Below are 20,218 nucleotides of genomic sequence, written 5' to 3' on the forward strand. Positions count from 1 at the left end.
CATCAATATAAATAGAAGCCCTTGAGCGTAATGTACTCAGCTGCGCAGTTAAAAATCCCGAGTTGGAAGTTCGAATGTAATGCGCGTTTAGTGTGCATGTGGAAGCATTGAGACTTCCATGGGGTCCCGACACGCAACTTCCAGACTACCGGAGTACCAGTAAGTAATGAGGAAGTTAAGGGCCATTACTTTAGTATATACCATGTAGTTTCATTTGCAGTAATGGCTAATAGCATTAATAATTTTCCATTATAACCATTGCTGCAAGTGGTCTTTCACATTAGTAAATTAGCTAGCAGGTTTAATTTTCTTTCATAGCATACTGGTTAATGTGCTTGCACAAAGCTCTTTTAACTAGGTGTCTGAGACAGTACACTAAATAATTTTACAACCATGCAGTAACCAAACTTCACTACCAGAAAAATTAAACCTTGGTGGTAATTATTATTTTCTATAAAATAATGAATCCTCATATCAGATCACTAACCTATACAGCTTGAAATCATGCCTAAAATTCAATTTTCTTACAATGGGTTATTACAAGGGAACATCTCTATTTAAAACCGTTTACAATTACTATAGAACAATAGAAAAGTTACGGTGCAGAAAGAGGCCATTCAGCCCATCGTGTCTGCACTGACCGTAAAAAGAGAAAAAAGCTAGTTGCTCATTTTTAACCCCACTTTCCAGCACCTGGTCCATAGTCTTTCAGGTTACAGCGTTTCAGGTGCATATCCAGGTACCTTTTAAATAAATTGAGTGTTTCAGCCTCAGCCACAATTTAGGCAGTGAATTCCAGACACCCATCACCCTCATGATTTTCCTCATGTTCCCTCTAATCCTTCTACCAATTATTTTTATCTGCTGCTGTTGCTAGTAGCTATTCCTAGCAGGAGATCTGCTGTCATGGTATATCACACTTGTCTGTCTTACACCTTCATCACACATCCACTTGTCTGCAACTGATGTCCTATGCCTAAGTCAACCTCTCTTTGCTTCCCTTCACTTTGCTCTCAAAGAAATATTTGCAGCTTTTCAGCTCTGATTACATAGCTGAAGTACTGACATTTTCTTTTCTGGGTGTTACTTTTAAGAGTTCTTTTTTCTCTTGCACTTTCAAGTACCTCTTCATTGATCTTATGGTCTGTACATGGAATGTCTAGCATTCGTGTTAGCATGCACATTTCAAAGGCCTCCATTTTCTTCCACAGATCTTTATTTATTGTCCAGGTTTCTGAAGCATAAAGTGGATAGAATGTACCATCTTATGAGTTTATTTCTTGTAATTAATACGTCCTTCATCTTCACGAAATTACTTCTAGCCATCTCTAACTTTCTTCTAACTTTGGCATCACATCTAACATCTTCTGATATCATTTGTCTAAATAGATAAACTTATCTACTTGTCCACTGTGACATGATCCACTTCAATTTTCACTCTAGTTTCTTCTAATGTATTCCTTCTAACTATTGTTATGAACAATGTATAATTTTTAAGTTGAATATATGTATTTATGTGTTAAGGAAGGTAAAATGGTTTCAGTTTCATTCAGGTAGTTTGTGAGTTTGGTGCCTGGGAGTCTGGATAGACTCCGGAATAAAGCGTCAAGTCTTTTGGGCTTGTTTGTACATATACATGTTTGATGAGAGTTTACAGCCCCTGAAGTTAAAAAGATGGGTTGAAAGTTAAAAGTTTAGTGTTTTTGGAAAAGAAAACAAAATAGAAAAGCTTTACTGTTGCCTAGTGACAGTGGTCCAGGGACAGACACAAAGAAAAGACAGAAGAGAGAGGCAGTGCATGTCAGAGAGAGGGGACAGGAATTCTAAGCTCCCTGATAAGAAAGACTACAAGGCTATTGGGGACAGTAGTTGACTGAATAGCTACAGAACTTAGTAGTGATCAGTTTAGCAGAGATGCTACTGGATGACTGAGTTTAGAGAACTCATTTGTTTGCTCTGTAGTTGAAGAAGCAGTAAGTTTAGAGTGTGGCTTTTGGGAGAGATACAAGTTGGTTGAAAAGCATCGAGTGAATACACCTGAAGTAAACCGTTTGTAACGGTGCAAGTCCGAAGCTAGATGCTGTTGTGGTAACTCTTCACTGGTTTATCTGTCTGTAAAGATAGTGCTGGGGTAAAGAAATAGTGTGAATTATATCAAGATCTTTCCAACCATTTTGTCTGGTGTGAGATAGTTAATTTTTCTTGCTTAACAAATATTTTATTCTTTGTGTTAAAAGTTCATCAGCAGACTCCTGTGAATTTGTTCAGTAACTTTCCTCAACAGTTTCTAAAAAAAACGTAAGAACCTATCAAGCCAGGTTTCACTCTGGGATCTGACTTGATCAGTTTTTAGCATCAGCTGGGATCATAACACTACAATTGTTTTTGACTTTTTATACTCAATCCATATTCTAAACTTCTAGATTTTACTTGATCTAAGATATTTTGTAGGGTGTCTACTGATGCCGCATGTAGCACTGTGCCGTCAGCGTACCGCAAGTTTGTTACATGCTTGCCTCCAATTTTTACCCCCTGGAGTACATCTAATTTTCTGAATATTTGTTCTGTGTATGGGCTGAATAATTTCGACGACAGTACACAGTCTTGTTGTATTCCTCGCTTTACTGAATCATATCTGATTCTCCATCTTCTAGTCTGATGCTGGCCATTTGGTCCCAATATGGGCTCTGAATAAATCTCACATCTTTACTGTCAATGTCACATTTCAGCACACATCTATTAGCTTTTGGTGATAAACATGATCAAATGCTTTTTTTACGGTCTCTGATTATGAGGGTGTTCTCAAGATACACAGGGGGGGATTTTCTCCCTGTCGGGGGAATTGGGGCGGGGGGGGCACGGACGGGCGTGCAGCCGATTGCCGCCTGTGATCAGCTGAGCGCCACCATTTTGTGTGGGTGGGCCAATTAAGGCCCGCCCTGCATGACACGCACCCGGAAGTGCTGAGCGCTCCCTTTGCGGGCGGGGGGAGTAGGCTAAGTTGGGGCCTGCGCAAAAGAGCACAGAAATCTCCCTGAGGCACAGAGCTGCCTCAGGGAGATAAGTTTGATTTTTAAAAATTTTAAAGAAAAAAAAATTAAGACACGTCCCCTCATGTGACAGTGTCACATGAGCTGGGATATGCCAATGAATTTTAATTTAAAAATTTATTTAATGTATAAACCCGCCCGTGGATGAGGTTTCACGATAAATGCGAAGGCTGCCTGGGCTCTTCGCCTGCCCGCCAACCTTAAGGTTGGACAGGCAGCTCAGTTAATAACTTTAATTAGTTTTAAAATGGCCTTAATAGGCCTTTGACAGTTCGGTGGGCGCGCAGCCGACTCTGCTACACGCCCGCCAAACTGAGGATCAGAATGATGCAGTGACGTTGGGACACACGCCAGACATCACTGCGCGTCATTTTACCCGTTGGCGAGCGGGGCTCCGCTCGCCGACCCGAAGATTCTAGCCACAGTCAAATGAAGGTCTGATCATATCAGAGGTAAAGAATGCTTTGAAATTGACGACTACAGGAAAAGCTCCAGGCATAGATGAAGCAACAACAGAACATATAAAAGCTCTTGGAGAAACAGAAATAAAAGTAATAACAGAAATTTGTGATCAAATATATACCAAAGGATACATTCCAAGTGACTTGAGACATTCATTATTTGTTACATTACCTAAGATGCCTAAAGCAATGGAATGTAATCATTTTAGAACAATAAGCTCAATGAGTTATCTCATTAAATTGATTTTTAAAATCATAATAGAAAAAAATAATAACACATTTGAAGCAGAAATTGGTGAATCGCGTCTGGATTTAGATCCAGAGTAGAACAAGAGAGGGAATATTTAACCTAAGAACAATCTTCGATAAATATCTAGCAGCAACCAAGAACACTTACATATGTTTCAAAGACTGGGAAAAAAAACGCTTGAGCGGGTTTATCATTTATATCTAGATAAAATTATTTTCTCTTATGTATTTCCCATGCATATAAAATCATAATGTGCAAACCAATTGCTGTTCCATGCATTCTACAGGACAGACATTCAGATAATGAAATACATGTTCGAGTCACAGTGAACTTATTATATCCTTTTTTCCTGCCAACAGCGACAGTGTAAAAACTAGACATCAGCAGTACAATTTACACGTAAAAAAATGACAATATTTACCGAAAATAACCTCTCTCTCCCACTCCTGGGCCAAAATTTTCTGTTTGGCGGGTGGGCGGAGCAGGAGCGGACGCGGGCTCGATTGGGGCCGTGCCGCCATTTTGCGAGGACGGGCCAATTAAGACCTGCCCAGCGTGTTTCCGACTCCTGTGGATAGCAGGAGTGTGCGGGCTGTGGTGGGCGTGCACAGACCACCGGGTCCAATGGCAACCCGGCAGTCTGTTTAAAAGAAGGCCCGGCAGCCTCCTGTAAGCTGCTTGCAATGGCCACGTGGAGATCCAACCGCAGGGGGTCTGCTCAGCAGGGCACTCTGGAAGGAAAGGCAGTGGAGCAGGGCAGGCTGCAGGGTCTGCCACAGGAGCAGGGCAGGCTGCAGGGTCTGCCACAGGAGCAGGGCAGGCTGCAGGGTAGGCCAGCAGGGGGCTAATGTGCCCCTCGCTTTTCTGATGTTTGCCTTGCAGCCCTCCTCGAGGCAGCAGCATGGCGGGAGGTGTTGGTCCCCCAGGATGGGAGGAGGAGGCCACCCCACCTGACGAAACTTGCCTGGTAGGGGCTGGCGGAGGTGGCGAGCTCCCGTGACGTGGTGCAGTGCACCTGGATCCAGTGCTGTAAGCGCTTCAATGATTTGTTGCGCTGTGGGTGAGTACCATGTTGGCGTTGGGCATTTAACCCAGCAGGTAGCCTTAGCCTTTGGGCACCCCCACCCCAAGTCTTACTGTCGTGACTGCATTGAATCATGTTGGGCATTTCTCGTACGCTGGGTGGGCAAGCAGATAGTGCCCATGCTTACATCAGCCTCAGTGGTTCATGAGGAGATGAATTCTCCCCCACACCATGTGTTGCTCTTAGTCATATATGATTAGTCTGGGGTCAATCTGCAGGAGATGCAGCTAGGCGCATACTCAGAGCTCCAACACGTGCTATTCACGGTGATGAGATTGTGGAAGGGGAGCCTCAAGGTCTCGTGGCCAAGAACCATCTGCTGCCCGCGACACAGCACCTAGTTTCGCCTCCTTGCTATGGGAGCTAAGACTGTGTGTTTCCTAAAGTGATGTACACAGAATGAGTCCAAGTTTGGCTGATGGGTGGGGGTGCGGGGGTTGGGAGCAGGCGTACTATCTTTTTGTGACTGATCAACAGTAGCGTGGAGAGCAGGCACTGGAGGCCTGATATGGGCCAGTGTGGTTCGGGTGCGGCGTGCACGTGCAGAGCCCATGTGCACATTGCCACAATGAATGGTCTTCTCTGTTTCTCAGGAGAAAAATGCTCACAATGCCTGAGTGTTTGTGGACTAAAGGCGGCCAGGCCCAGCTGATGATTTTGAGCCGATTCGAGTAAGAGGCCCTGGAGCTTGAGAGGCGCCATGCGCCCAGGTCCACAGGTGTCGGTGAGGAACAGCCAGGTATTTGAGGTCCATAGTGACATCCGCTCCGTCTTCCCACCATCCATAGCACTGATGATTATTTGAATCGTTATTGTAGCAACATTGCTCATTCACAGACTGATAGAGTCAGAGGTGTGGGTCATAGATAAAGGTCCCTCGGCCCTTCGAAGATGCGCGTCACCCACCTTCCAAAGTCGCCTTATCCCATTCCCGACCACTATCCCCATGGCTTTGTATACCATGGCATCGCAACAGCACATCCAAAGACTTATTACATGTTAGGAGGGTTTCTGCGTCCACCATCCTTTCAGGCAGTGCGTCCCACATTACTGTGTACAAAAGTTCCTCATCACCTCACCTGTCAACCTCATGCCCCTTACCTTAAACCTACCACCAGGTTACTCATCCCTCCACCAAGGGGAAAAGTTCCTTTCTGTCAACCCTATCTATGCCCCTCATAATATTATAAAGCTCAATAATGTCACCCCTCAATCTCCTCTGCTCCAGGTGAAATATCCCCAGTCTATGCTATGTCTCCTCATAACTCCAACTCACCAGCCCAGCATGCATCCTGGTCAGCGACCTCTGCGCTCTCTCCACTCCAATCACAACCCTCCCATGAAGCGCATATCACAACTGCACACAGAATTATAGCTGTGGCCTAGGCAGCATTTTCTGCACTTGCAACATGACGTCTCTGTTCCTATATTCTATTCCTCGGCTAATAAAGGCAAGTATGGCTTTTACCTCCTTAAATGCCTTATGTACCTGTCCCGCTACCTTAACGGGCCTGTCGACATGTCCAGCAAGGTCCCTCTGATCTTCCTTACTTTCCACGGTCCTACCATTCCTCGTGTATCCCCGTACCTTGTTTCTCCTGCCCAAGTGCATGACCTCACACTTATCCACATAACATTCCATTTGGCATTCCTTAGGTCATCTGACCAGCCCGTCTGTATCTGCCTGTAATGTTTGGGTCTCCTCCTGACTATTTGCCACCCCACCAATATTCGTCTTCATAGGTTCTGGAAGGTTGAGCGCATAATGAATCAGGGGGAAAGGGATGAAATGTGTCACTGTGTGCACGCTGTGATCCACTGTCCTTGTTAATTTCAGCATCATCAGAGCCTATCCAACAGGAGCAATTGCAGATGCCCCCTCTCACAACTGAGGGCCCTCAACTGCTACCTGTGTCACACCATTTCTGCGAGGCAGGCACCAGCGCAGATACTAGTATATCGGTGGGAATTGCAACATCGGCTAGTGTCCCGGGGCACAGTGGAGAGGATATTTCACAATCACTGGAGGACCTGTCAGAGACAGAGTGTGCTGATGGCGCCAGCAGCCGGAGGACTGCAAGGGACCAGGCACATGCTGAGTCGGACTGTGATGATGTGCCTCTGGAGACATCGGTAATGCAGCAGCTGCAGGAAATGCAGCCGGGGGTGCGGGAACATCTGGGAGTATTGCATGAGACAATGCTTCGCTTGGTGTCCGCGGTGGAGGAGTCCATGCAGAGCATCAGTGATGCAATGAGTCTCATGGCAGAGCGTCATGCTTCCTCCATGGAGAGAGCGGCGACTCTCGTAGAGGGGGGATTCCAGCAGAATAAGCAGCTTCTCCTGGGGATACACTTGGACCTGCAAGCCCTCACAGCACCAGTGGCCACAGCTGGTCATTGCCAATGTGGGAGATGGTGTGGGCTTCAAGCTTCCCAGCTCGTTGCCCATCCATCGACAGTGAGCAGGGAGGTCCGGGACAACCTCACATCAGTGGAGCAGCTGCCTGTTGTATCAGCGGGCTCCTCTCACGGTGCTCCGGATGAGGGCACCAGCTGCTCCGCCCCTCGCCCAGTGACCGCTTCATCGGGTGAGGCTGCGACGACTGGGGAAATGCCAGCTGTGGAACTGGCAGCTTCCTCCCAGGCGGGGCCAGCACAGGCTCCACGGGCCAGAGGACGGCCGCCAAGGTCACTGAGGCCAACAGGACAGCAGAGTCAGCAGGTTGTCTCAGAAGCCATTCTGAACGATGGGGCGGCACCCAGACGTAGCTCCCGTAAACGTAAGCATAAGGCACCTTAAGCACTCCATGGGTTTCTCACTGGTGCTTGTGTGTTGGCCATAGATTAGGGAATTATTATTTGTTTATGGTTGAAAAACGTTTTGCTTTCATTTTGTGTGACCTTATGATGGAGAAAATTAAAACCAGATGTGTTACCAGGGCTGAGGGTGGCTCCTTTGTTCTGCATTTGTATGTTTTAGATACATGTCATGAGTGTTTGAGTGGACATTGAGGTTTATGTACAAAGCACTTAGTTGCAGCTGATGACCTGACAGATTTAGCATTTAAGCGCCGACTATGGAAGCGCCAGGCAAGGCTGGTCCTCCTGATCCATTTGTGTGGAGCTAGCTGAAGGTTCGTTGGATTAAAGTGTCCTGGGTGTCCCTGCCTCCTTGGTGTAGTCCCCGGTCAGCATTTAACCCTCAGCATTCCCCTGTGCCCCCTCATCCTCAGAATCAGTGCTGGACTCACCGTGCGCAGCCGCATCCACTGTGTCAACATCTTCATTGTCCACTGCGTTTCCCCCTTTCCAGCACAAAATTGTGGAGAGCGCAGCATGCAACCACTATTAGCGACACATGATGTGGGGGGGTACTGGAGTGCGGCCCCTGAGCGGTCCAGGCAGCAGAAGCCCATCTTAAGACCGATGGCTCTCTCCACCACAGCCCTTGTGGAGGTGTGGCTCCTATTGTACCGCTGCTCGGCTTCTGTGGCGGAGAGGCATCATGAGCCACCTTCTGAGGGGATAGCCCTTGTCACCCAGCAGCCATCCATCAAGCCGAGCCAGAGGACTGAAGAGCCCCGGCACCTGGGAGTGTCTCAGGATGTAGGCGTTGTGGGAGCTGCCTGGGTACCTTGCATAGACTTGTAGAATCACCATCCTGTGATCACACACTGTCTACACGTTCATAGAGTGGAATCCCTTCCTGCTGACAAAGGCATCGGGCTCACCTGCTGGCGCCTTGATGGCCACATGTGTGCAGTCTATTGCACCCTGGACGCGGGGGAAGCCAGTAATGGCCACGAAGCCTCTGGCTTGCTGTGTCTGGTTTGCCTGGTCCCAGCGGTAGTGGATGAAGGTCAGTGAACGTCTGAATAGAGCATCTGTGTCCTGCTTGACACAAGTGTGGACAGCTGATTGGGAGACACCACAAAGATCACCCACTGAGCCCTGGAAGGAGCCAGAGGCATAGATGTTGAGGGCAACTATGACCTTCAGAGCCGCTGGCATGAGGTGTCCGCCCACACAGTTAGGAGAGATCTCAGCACCAATCATCTGACAGATGTAATTGACTGTCTCCCTTGACAGTTGGAGCCTCCTTTGGCACTGCGCCTCAGTCATATTGAGGTAGCTGCTTTGCGGCCTGTATACCCTGGCAGCAAGATATTGGCGTCTTCTGTGGCCCCTTCCACCTTGATCTACCTCTTGGCCCTGCGCACCTTGTGCCTGCGCTTGTCCTCCCAAAGGTGGCTCCCCTGGAGACTGATTGTCCAGTCCTGTCCTCCTCCTTATTCTAGCCCTCCCTTCCTCCTCAGAGGAGCTGCCTCCTATGGACATGTCAGAACCCATACCCAGGCTAAAGGGAGGCCTCCGGAAAGCTGCAGGTCCGATAAAGATTCCTGACTGCAGAGTGCTGACCTGAAAGTTCAAAGTACACAGAAAGCTTCTGGAATTCATTCTGAACTGCTACAGATCACACAGGCAAGTTTAAAAAACTTTCTGCAATACTGACAGACCAGATTGACAACCCCAGTGAGCCCTCTTATCCTGCCCGTGGATGAATTTTATTAAAAAGTCTCTTACCCGCCTGCCCGTTGCGCCAAGCCGAAGATCGCATGGGTGCCTGAAAATCGGCGTCGATTGCCGATTTAAGGGCCTTAACTAGCCCATTAATTAATGGCAGGCGCACGTTGAACTTCATCATGCGCCCACCCAGCGAAATATCGCGATGGCACGTGGTGACGACGGGACGCTCACTGCGCGCCATTTTACGCGCTGTCATGCGGGGCCCGCCCCCCCCGCATGTCAAGCACAAAATTCTGACCCTGGTTTTAAGTGTAGTAATTTTTTTAATTTTGCAGAAATATTCAGACTACTGTCATTTTCAGGAGCAATGCCCAGGCAGATTGTAGCCTTATATAAAATAACGTAATGGTACAAGACTTTAATTTCATAAATTGTTCTAAAGTTTTAAAGGTGGCATCTCCTTGACAAAGTAATTTACAGGAGGGTCTGGATTAAACAGCTGCTGTTGAGTATACCTGGTAAAATGGTATGGACATAAATCAAGGGAAATGAAGGTGTACTGCACTGAAAGTGCATTGTACTCGTTATACCACTCAAGAGAAATTCAGAGTTCCTAGTATACATCTAGCTAATGCTAAAGCTAAAACTTATGCTCATCAGTTGTCTAATGATCAATTAATTTCATTCCTCCCTCTTCCTTTAAAAGGCAGCAAGAGGGGAGGCTAATGGGATCTACAAGGAATTTAGATGCTTCCAAGTTGAAATGTCTCAGCATAGGTCCTGAGCCAATCCTTGATGGCAGACATTTCTATTCAATATTCAAACTAGGGAGGTCTGCAATACTGCAAGAGCTACTAATAATTGAGAAGCTGACAGTCAGGGTCATTGATGGGCACTTGAGAAGTAGAGCTTTGGATTTGGATCCTTCCATTAAACAGCATAGAATCCTGTAAACCACTGCCTTAACCTTAGCTGGAAAAGCAGAAGGAATCTTACCATTGCTCTGTGCTAGCAATTCACAGTTTAAGATGACCAAACTCCAATTAACCATGGACACCTCTGGGGTTCTTTGACTGTGCATCTTATTGACACAGACCCACATATTTTTAGGCTTAGACATGTAGGGTTGTCCTTGCTCAGGCAGTAAGAAACTATTTATGTGGATTGAAGAGACAGCCCTATCATTTTCATAAAACAAAGTAGATATGGTTTTTCAAAGCAACAAAGCTTGGGCATTAAATATGGTCGTCAGCATTGGCTCCATCCTTAAGTGTTCTTTCAAATTAAGAACACATTTTAAAAATTGAACAAAGGCCAATGAGAGAAGTATTTTATTACCCAGAACACTCAATATCCAATTTCTTACACAGATTTAAAAAAACTTTTATCTGCACACTGAAAAAATTCCAATGCTATGTTATGCCATTAATTGTTTTAGGAATTGGATTTTTGCCACAGGTAGCCAATTATTGCTGATTAAACACAAATAATACAATTTGTTCCAATATGAGATTTTCTTCCTTTGATGTTGCAAAGGCACAGAGTACCTTATCACACATTTCATCTGGAAACAAATAATCTTTGCTTATAATTTGTGGCAAAATCCTGAAAAACAATCTTTCCAAAAGAAATAAATGAAAAGCAAGTCAAAACATTCATATCAATATTAGGTTTCAAACATCCATTGCCGATAAAATGATAAAATAATACATCAGTGCAAATCAGTGGAAAGTAGATTTTGAAAGAATGTTCCTGCATATTGAAGTATTCATAGAATTATAGATCTATCAGGTCTTCCTTTAGCCTCCCCAAATTTAAAGAGAACAATCACATGTTATCCACATAACTGAAGTGCCCCATTTCTGGTATCATCTTGGCAAGTCTCTTCCGTACCTGCTCCAAAGCTTTGACAACCTTCCTAAAGGGTGGTGCTCAGAATTGTGTTCAATGCTCCAGCTGGGCCAAACCAGTGATTTATAAATGTTTAGCATGAATTCCTTGTTTTGGTAATCAAAGCCCCTAATTTCAAAGCCAAATAGCTTATACACTTTCTTAACTGCCTTCTCAACCAGATCTGCCACTTTCAAGGACTTGTGAATATGCACACCCAGGTCTCTCTGCTCATGCACTCCCTTCAAAAATAACACAATTTTTATCATACTGTCCATATTGTTCCTTTTGTAGTGCATCAACTCACACCAGCTTGCATTAAATTGCATCTTTACACTTCACTAGTCCATGGCCTCTTGAAGTCTACTCCTATTCAGCTCCCTATTAACTATTTGCCAAGTTTTGTATAATTTGACAATTTCAAAATTGGATTCCCTATACCAAAGTCCAGATTATTTATATATAACGAAAAAATTAATGGCCCTAATACTGACCCCTGGGAATGCCAATGTACAATTCCGTCCAGTCAGAAAAGCATCCATTAACCACTATTTTCTGTCGCCTATCTTTTGGCTAATTACATATACAAATTAACACCATCCCTTTAATATCATGTGCTTGTGGTGTTGCTCCGATTCCAGAATTTCCTTTAATTACTATCATATTGAATTCCTGGTTATAAAGTATAAGAACCAGAACATTTTACATTCTTCTGAAAAGGAAAAATAATGTTAATTATTTTTATCCAATAATGAAGTGTAGCAAATGTGAGTCATCACATACACCAATATTAAGTGGTGTAGTGGTAATGTCACTGATCTAGTAATCCAGAGGCCCAGGGTAGTGCTCTGGGGACACAGGTTTGAATCACACCATGGCAGAGCACCGTGCTTTCACAGTGGAAGAAATATGCTATCTGGCCTCCAAGTGACTCCAGACCCACAGCAATGTGGTTGACTCTTAACTGCCCTCTGAAATGACCTAGCAAGCCACTCAGTTGTGTCAAACTGCTACAAAGCCCACAAAAAAGGAATGAAACCGGACGGATCACCCAGCATCAACCTAGGCACTGGAAATAACAATGGCAAACCCAGCCCTGTTGACCCTGCAAATTCCTCCTTACTAACATCTGGGGGCTTGTGCCAAAATTGCTAGAGCTGTCCCACAGACTAGTCAAGTAAAAGTCTGCCATTGTCATACTTATGGAATCATACCTCACAGATAACATCCCAGATACCATCACCACCATCACCATCCCTGGGTATGTCCTGTCCTACCTTCAGGACAGATCCACCAGAGGTGGTAGCACAGTGGTACACAGTCGGGAGGGAGTTGCACTGGGAATTCTCAACTTGGTCTCTGGACCCCATGAAGTGTCATGGCAAGCGAACCTCCTGTTGATTACCACCTACTGCCCTCTCTCAGCTGATGAGTCAGTTGAATGCTACTTGGGGGAAGCATTGAGGGTGGAAAGGCCACAGGATGTACTCTAGGTGGGAGACTCCAATGTCCAACACCAAGAATGCCTAACACCACTCTTGATGGAGTCCTAAAGGACTCAAGCCCTAAAGGACACAGCTGCTAGACTGGTCTGCAGCAGGTGGTGAGGGATCAACAAGAGGGAAAAACCTACTTGACCTTGTCTTCACCAATTTACTTGCTGCAGATGCATCTGTCCATGACAATGTCGGTAGGAGTGACCACTGCACAGTCCTTGTGGAGACGAAGATCCACCTTCACACTTCCATCTTGGCACTACCACCAAGCTAAATGAGAGAGATTTCAAACAGATCTAGCAACTCAAAACTAGGCATCCATGAGGACCATCAACAGCAGCAGAACTGTATACAATCACAATCTGTAATCTCATGGCCCATTTCCCCCACTCTACCATTACCATCAAACCAGGGGATCAACCCTGGTTCAATGAAGAGTGAAGGAGGGCATGCCAGGACCAGCACCAGGCATACCTAAAAATGAGGTGTCAACCTGGTGACACAGGACTACATGCCAAAAAAGTGAAAGCAGCATGTGATAGACAAAGCCAAGTGATCCCACAACCAACGATCATATCTAAGCTCTGCAGTCCTGCCACATCTAGTTGTGAATGGTGGAGGTCAAGTAAACAACTAATCGGAGGAGGAAACTCTACAAATATCCCCATCCTCAATGATAGAGGAGCCCAGCACATCAGCGCAAAAGACAAGGCTGAAGCATTTGCAACAATCTCCAGCCAGAAGTGCCAAGCGGATGATCCATTTCGGTCTCCTCCTGAGGTCCCCAGCATCATTACATCCCTAGTCCAAACATGACCCTCTGGAGATCGGAAGTTATGAGCCAATATATTGCATAATTAGACTACAAAGTAGCTGCACATCTTAATTTGGCATTAATGCTTACAAATTCTGAATGCTACATCTTGACTAACAGCTAAACCGTTAAAGGTTCTAAAAGATCGACAATGAAATACTCTTGCTGACATGTGACAGTTTAGACAAGCAAAGAAGATTGTAGCTGCCTTTCCTACTAACCATTCATCTTTCCTACTAACCATTCATCTAATGAAGTGGTGACAAGTTGAAAAATCATATTTGAACAGTTAATCATTCTTTTAGATTATTGATTCTGGATGAGAATGAATTGAAAATGTTTAAAACTAGCATCTTTCACAATTTCAGAATGTCCTAAAGTGCTTAACAGCCAATGATGTACTACTAAAGTATAGTTACTGTTGTTACATAGGCAAACTACTGGCGATGACTCCAGTTACTGGTCAAAATACTGAAAGTAATTCACAAGGAGAAAATACTGTACATATTCGTGCAAAAGCTGAGTTTCTAAGACTAAATTTTTAGCCAAAAAGTAGAGAGTTGACTTTTACACGAGTAATATTTTTGAGGGATTGAAATACACCCTCTGCCATTGTCTTGCTATCACAGACTTGCCAGGTTGGAGACTATTCCTGCCAACCCTAGCCCCAAAAATAATGCAAAAAGAACCGAAAAGTATTTTTATTATTGAATTTTTATTTATAAATAAATAAATAACAAGCTCCATGGAGACAGATGTTAATTTATGAACACTAAATTCCTCAAATTTATCAAAAACAAAATCCATATTTACAAATTTATATAATTTCATTCTTTTTTTTATGGCCAGTTGTCTTCACTAACAACGGCTTCTTTCCAGCTTTGCTCACTATTTGACTGCCTGGCATGTCAAAATTCATGGGAGTCCCATCCATGTTCCCAATACAAGTCAATCCATATCCATTCTTCCGTCGACGATTGATTATAAACCTTTAGCCAGAAGTGCTGAGAAGTGATAAGCTTGTCATCAAGTTCTGCTAAGAGACACTGTGAAACCTTGGTCTTCTATTGCAGTACAAAATTGTTTTTCTTCATAAGCCTGGTACACCATCCATGGCTGGCTTTGAAATCTGCAATGCCTAATTTTTTCGCTCGTTTCAGGGCAAGGAACTGAGGATCCATTCTGGCGATTTTCACTGACATACTTTGCAATTTAATTTTCCAACTGGGCCACATGCTAGGCTTTTCTCTGTTTGCATATTTATTCTCAGGCATCTGCCTAGGCTGTGTAGATAGCTTCCTCCAATCTCTAATGTTCTTCTCTGATATCTTGAATTCTCTAGCTACTGCACAATTATTTGTCCGCTTTACAATCTCAATGACTTTAAGTTTGATCTGGGCTGTGTATCTGCCATTCCTTCTTGATGCCATATGCTGCCATATTAAGAGGGTGGGTTTGGCAAAGGAACACAGCACAGACCAGTGCCTTGACAGCACATGTTGACATGCGCAGACATGAGAAGCTCAACAGCCAATTTGCTGGTGTGCTATTCCATGATTCTATCAAGGAGTAGGTTTGCACCAAGGCAAGTTTGACTTCAGCGGTGAGTGGGTGGTAAGTACAAAGGGTTTGAATTTTTTGGCCAAAAGTTGGGTATCAACTTTGACAACAGATCGACCATTACTCAAGTATATACAGCATTTCCTATCCACCTTTAAAAATTTTTATTTTGCAGAATTGTGAGGGGTATAGACAGAGTAAATGCGAGTAGAATACTAGAAAGGATGATAATACATTACTTGAAATAATAGCTGTCAAAAGCTCAATCTTATGAGTCTGGCTATGTTGCCTGGATATTTAGATCATGACATTGGGTGGGATTTTCCAATCCCGCCAAAGTGAAGGGAAGTTTGAATGGCCTGCTCGCTGCCAATTAACATTAACAAGTTCCTAAAGGAGCATAAAGGCAAAATACTGCAGATGCTGGAAATCTGGAACAAAAACAAAAAATGCTGGAAAAACTCAGCAGGTCTGACAGCATGTAGCTCTGAAGAAGAGTCATACGGACTCGAAACGTTAACTCTGTCTTTCTCTCCACAGATGCTGTCAGGCCTGCTGAGTTTTCCAGCATTTTTTTTGTTCCTAAAGGAGCATAATGTTATTTAAGTGGCCGGTGCAGTCACGAGTGCAATTTTCCAAGATTATTTTGGCGACCTCTGACAGTCTGGTGCACAACTGTCAGCTTCACCACGGGAGGCCAAAGAAAACTTCCAGTTCTAATGCTATTATCACATCCTCGGGTAGTCTGCGCTGGTGTGTGCCTTCATTACCTTTCTTTGCAGGGATGAGAGTGGCTGAAGGCTAAAAGGTCTGAAATACTTTTGTTGCAAGGAATCATGTAATTTTAGCACTTTTATGGTCTGCGTGAAATTGAAATGCTTCTAGGCGACTTCAAATGAGCAGAATTATTAGACTTCAAGTGGGTAGAAACATTAGTTTTCCCTTTGTTTATCTTCTATTGCTATGAAGATTGTGGACCAATGCATTTGCTTATAATCACTAAAATGACCTCAGCATTTCAGTAATCAATGCAGTTTGTGCATGTAATACAGGACAAAGTCAGAATAACAGAACATGACCTTGCTGGATTGTGTACATGCAAAGCGAAGCAAAGGACTACAGGAGTGCTTTGCAAACTATTTTTCATTGTGACCCCATTTTAACTCACTACCACCTTCTCTTGGGCACTTAGGGATGGGCAAAGGCTGGCTTTGCCAGCCACACAAAAAGAAAACAGCATGAAAGCAGCATAGTACATTTGGTGTGTTATTAATAAAGTTTGCATAGTAGCAGTGTGAAACTAACTGGATGCTGCTGTCAGTCCCTAAAGATGTTCTGCCTAAACACAATTGAGCAATGTTGTGTATGAACTTCAGTGCCCATGCGATGCCAGGTATGTAGGCCCAATGGTTGAATGATCACATCAAATTTCAGTTGTTCTTAACAGGCAGCATACAGATTGTACTGAACTAGCCCAAGCTTGCAAAACCCAAAACCAAATTTCTACCGTTAAAAATGAGTCTGTGATTGGGCAGCACTTGCTGAACAATTCTGAGTGCGCAACTGACATCCAATTTAAGATAATCAGTTGAGCTCATAATGTGACTCATGTATGTTTGCTAGAAGTGACACAAATTCATACATAGGGACCTCTTCTCTGCAAACAAAATTAATATGTTCTGGTCTTGCACTTTTTTTGAACTACCCTGTAGCTTGGGGAAGCCTATAATTCCCAGTTGCCTTCTCCGTGGCACCACCTCGGCCAGGGTCAACTTGCCAACCAATCAGCACCCTTTTCTCCAGTCCTATAATTTGTTGTGGCTGTCTGAAATTTGGCATGCTTGTATTTGTCCTGACGAGTGCAGGACGAAAAGCTTCAACAACATGTTTCTTTTTTCAGCACTATTCAAGTTCTGCACTACAGAGTGAAGATACCACGATTAACTGCTTGTAGAATTAAATTATAAGTCTGCATTTTACATCGCATTTTAAATCAACAAGTATCAACAGTAGCGCGATTGCTTTGGCAGAGGTAAGAAGTTTCATTCATTAACAGTAAACTCAATCTATTGCGCTCTGAGGAAAATAGATTTATATTTTTAGAACGGATCACACAAAGCTTTCTCCTTTACCAATGTGGCAGATCATTGTTTTGGGCGAAGATGGTCCATGGCATCTACAGTAAATGTATCAAAGCAGTATTTACCAACCGCCCCTCAGGCAATAAAATCTAGATATAATCACCACAGATCATTGGAACAGCACCTTAATGAGTGAAACAAATCAGCTCAATAACCACTTGAATTCCATCATCTTGGAAGGGAATATTACAACTGAAATCTTATAAGGCGATTAAAGATAAACCCTGAAAGGGGATGAATGGTTTTAATCTAAGACTGAGCGACAGTCGCAATGTTTCTAAAGGAGATGCCGCCTGTTATTTACCAGCTCCCAGCTCCTCTGCGCCTGACCAACACCGACCGGTAACTATGGCAACTTTCAGCCACAATCTTCCTAGCGACAGAGTCCGTGTTCTTCACAGAAATATAAACGCGGGACCCCCGGATCCCTTAATGATTGGCCTTCGGCAGATAGCACAGGCCGGTCAGAGTGGTCGTGGACACAGAAGAACCAACATCTTCCCCGCTCCTTCACTGGAACACTAAGCGCTGAGGAAATCCCGCGGCCCCAGATCTCGCGAGAATAGAGGCAATTTTCCGCTCCCTCCTCCATAGATCGAAGTGATATGATTGGCTTATTTGTATTTGTGGGCGCGGCTTCTTTTGCCGGCCTTGATGGGGACGCTTGGCTGGGCCGCTAGCAATGGGAATTTCGGGGGGGTGGAGACGGAATGAAGAGATAAGTGAAACCGTTGGAAATGTTAAAGAAACTAAGCAGTGAACACATACGGTCTCCAAACTGCTGAATTATTTTAAATAGTGATAGCTCTGGACTTTATTGTAGACATTCACTGTTAATTTTGTATGAATGCTTTTGAGCGGCTGCGTCTTTCCCCGTTGACTTGTGGTAGGTTCTCCCACCCCCGCGGAGCGGTTGTGGGTTTCGGTTCTGTTGGCCAGTGGGGGTGGGGTTAGGTGGCACTGGTCATTCAGCAGTGAACAAGAACGGGCTAATTAAGCAGTTGTTGCAGCCTTGGCACGGTAGGTACAGGGAGGGTAGGTGGTTGTTAAGTGGCCGTGCTATCAGGGCTGGTGTAAGAGTAATGGATTCCCTAGGCGAACTTTCAGCCTTGTCCTTCCCCCCCCCCCCCCCCACAATTAACTTTCGAAAATGAACATTATGCATTAATATGAATGAAAATTCTACATTTATGTTTAAAGTTATTTTACATGAAAAGGAGAATTATGACATAGATTGTACATTCTCATTGTTCTAAACTTTTCACTGACCCTGCAACAGTTACTAGCTGACTTTGTGCACAATTTACACAATCAAGAATTATTACAATAGAGTGGGTTAGATTAAATTATACTCTCTGATATTTACTGATTTGTGGTTTTGGGATAGTCACATTTTTGAAACTGTTACATACACAGAATGAAGAATTTCATGACACTTTGGGAAAGGCTGCAAGTTAAATACATGAAAATATATGTATGAACATATGTGGATGTATATCAGCAGATAGAACCATAGAACACTACAGCACAGAAAACAGGCCATTCGGCCCTTCTAGTCTGTGCCGAAATATTAGATCTAGACCTTTCATTCCCACTGCTGAAGCCTATTTGTTTACTAATGTAGTTTCATGAATAGTTCATTTAGCTTTTTGCTGCCATGTCCCTCCCCAAATTCTGTCACTCTAGGCGACTACCTAGTTTGCGTAGTGGTTACACTGGCCCTACATGCTATGTTACTTTCAGCACTGACTGTTTTCTACACTGAACCATTTAGAGTGAGCCACTAGTTGCTGGTGATTTAAAGTGGTGAGGGATGGCAATTTATCTAGGATTTCACAGTGATGTGCGCACGTACACTATCTCCACAGAGGCTGCCTGAACTGAGTGTTTCCAGCATTCTTTGTTTTTATTTCTGGGTGTGAAGACTCCTGTTTGAACTTCTGCCTTTTAGATGTAATTTTAACTGAAGTGGCACCAACATTTCTTCCTTTGCTACTTTAAGATTATCTGTAGACCTGACAACTCATTTGTCATTTCTGACTAAACACCTACCTTTGAATAAAATATACGTAAACCCGTCTCATTAACTTACACAATATATTTGAATCAAATAACTATTTGTGATGAACCAAGGCTTCTGGAGGGTTTCTTCAGACTGAAAGACCTGAACTGTAGGATACAGTTTTAATTCACCGTAATTGCTACTGCGATTATCTGAGAAAGGTCTGTAAGAACCTCTTCTGCACTCCTGGCCAGGATACAAAAATATGTTTATGACCTGATTGATAATCCTGCAGATAAACATGTCCTATTGGGACATACTGCCTTTCAGTACATGTCTTTTCTGGGTGTTGAGTATACTCCTTACACTTGTGACTTGGAAACTCAATGTCAGGTTCCACATGTACGCTGATGACATCCAGCTCTACAATCAATATCTTTCTCAATCCTTCCACCACTTACCCCTATTTCTTCATTGCCTCTGCTTTGCCATGCTACCTGTATGACATCTAGTCCAAAACGAGCAGAAACTTGCTTTTACTAAATATTGGAAAACTGATGCTATTGTCTTTGGTCCATGTCGCAAACTCTGTTCCTCTCCTGGGTAGCTGTCTGAGGCTGATCCAGAGCATCTGAAGCCTGGTATGCTGGCTGAGTCTGCGAAGAGTCTTCTATTTGCTCCATCACCAAGACTGCCTACTTGCATTTCTAACATTGACCATCCCTGCCTTTGCTTCAGTTCATCTGCTGCTGAAGCCCTCATTCATGGTTTTGTTACCTTTAGACTATTCCAGTTTCCCCTGGCTACCCATTTTCCATTCTCCATTACCTTGAATTCATCCAAACCTCTTGCCCCTATCCTTACTCACACCAAGTTTTGTGCTCCCATTGTTCCTTTGTTCACTGTCCTACGTTGCCTCCTTGTGTGGAAAATCCTCTTTT

The 20,218-nt window shown here is 44.1% G+C and overlaps 1 protein-coding gene across 7 annotated transcripts in view; it reads left to right on the forward strand.

The window, feature by feature from the left end:
* Nucleotides 1-38: 38 nt before the first annotated feature.
* Nucleotides 39-20,218, forward strand: part of cep70 (centrosomal protein 70) — a 64,920-nt gene continuing 44,740 nt past the window's right edge. For 5 of the 7 annotated variants that reach the window (XM_078552391.1, XM_078552395.1, XM_078552396.1 and 2 more), the window contains exon 1: nt 18,188-18,295. The gene's annotated coding sequence lies outside the window, so the exon portion shown is untranslated. Of the gene's footprint in view, nt 160-17,034; nt 17,167-18,187; nt 18,296-20,218 lie in introns of those variants that run through there. The other 2 variants (XM_078552392.1, XM_078552393.1) reach the window with 2 other exon arrangements.

The sequence above is a fragment of the Cetorhinus maximus genome, chromosome 11 (assembly GCF_964194155.1).
Source record: "Cetorhinus maximus chromosome 11, sCetMax3.hap1.1, whole genome shotgun sequence".
Classification (NCBI taxonomy): Eukaryota; Metazoa; Chordata; class Chondrichthyes; order Lamniformes; family Cetorhinidae; genus Cetorhinus; species Cetorhinus maximus.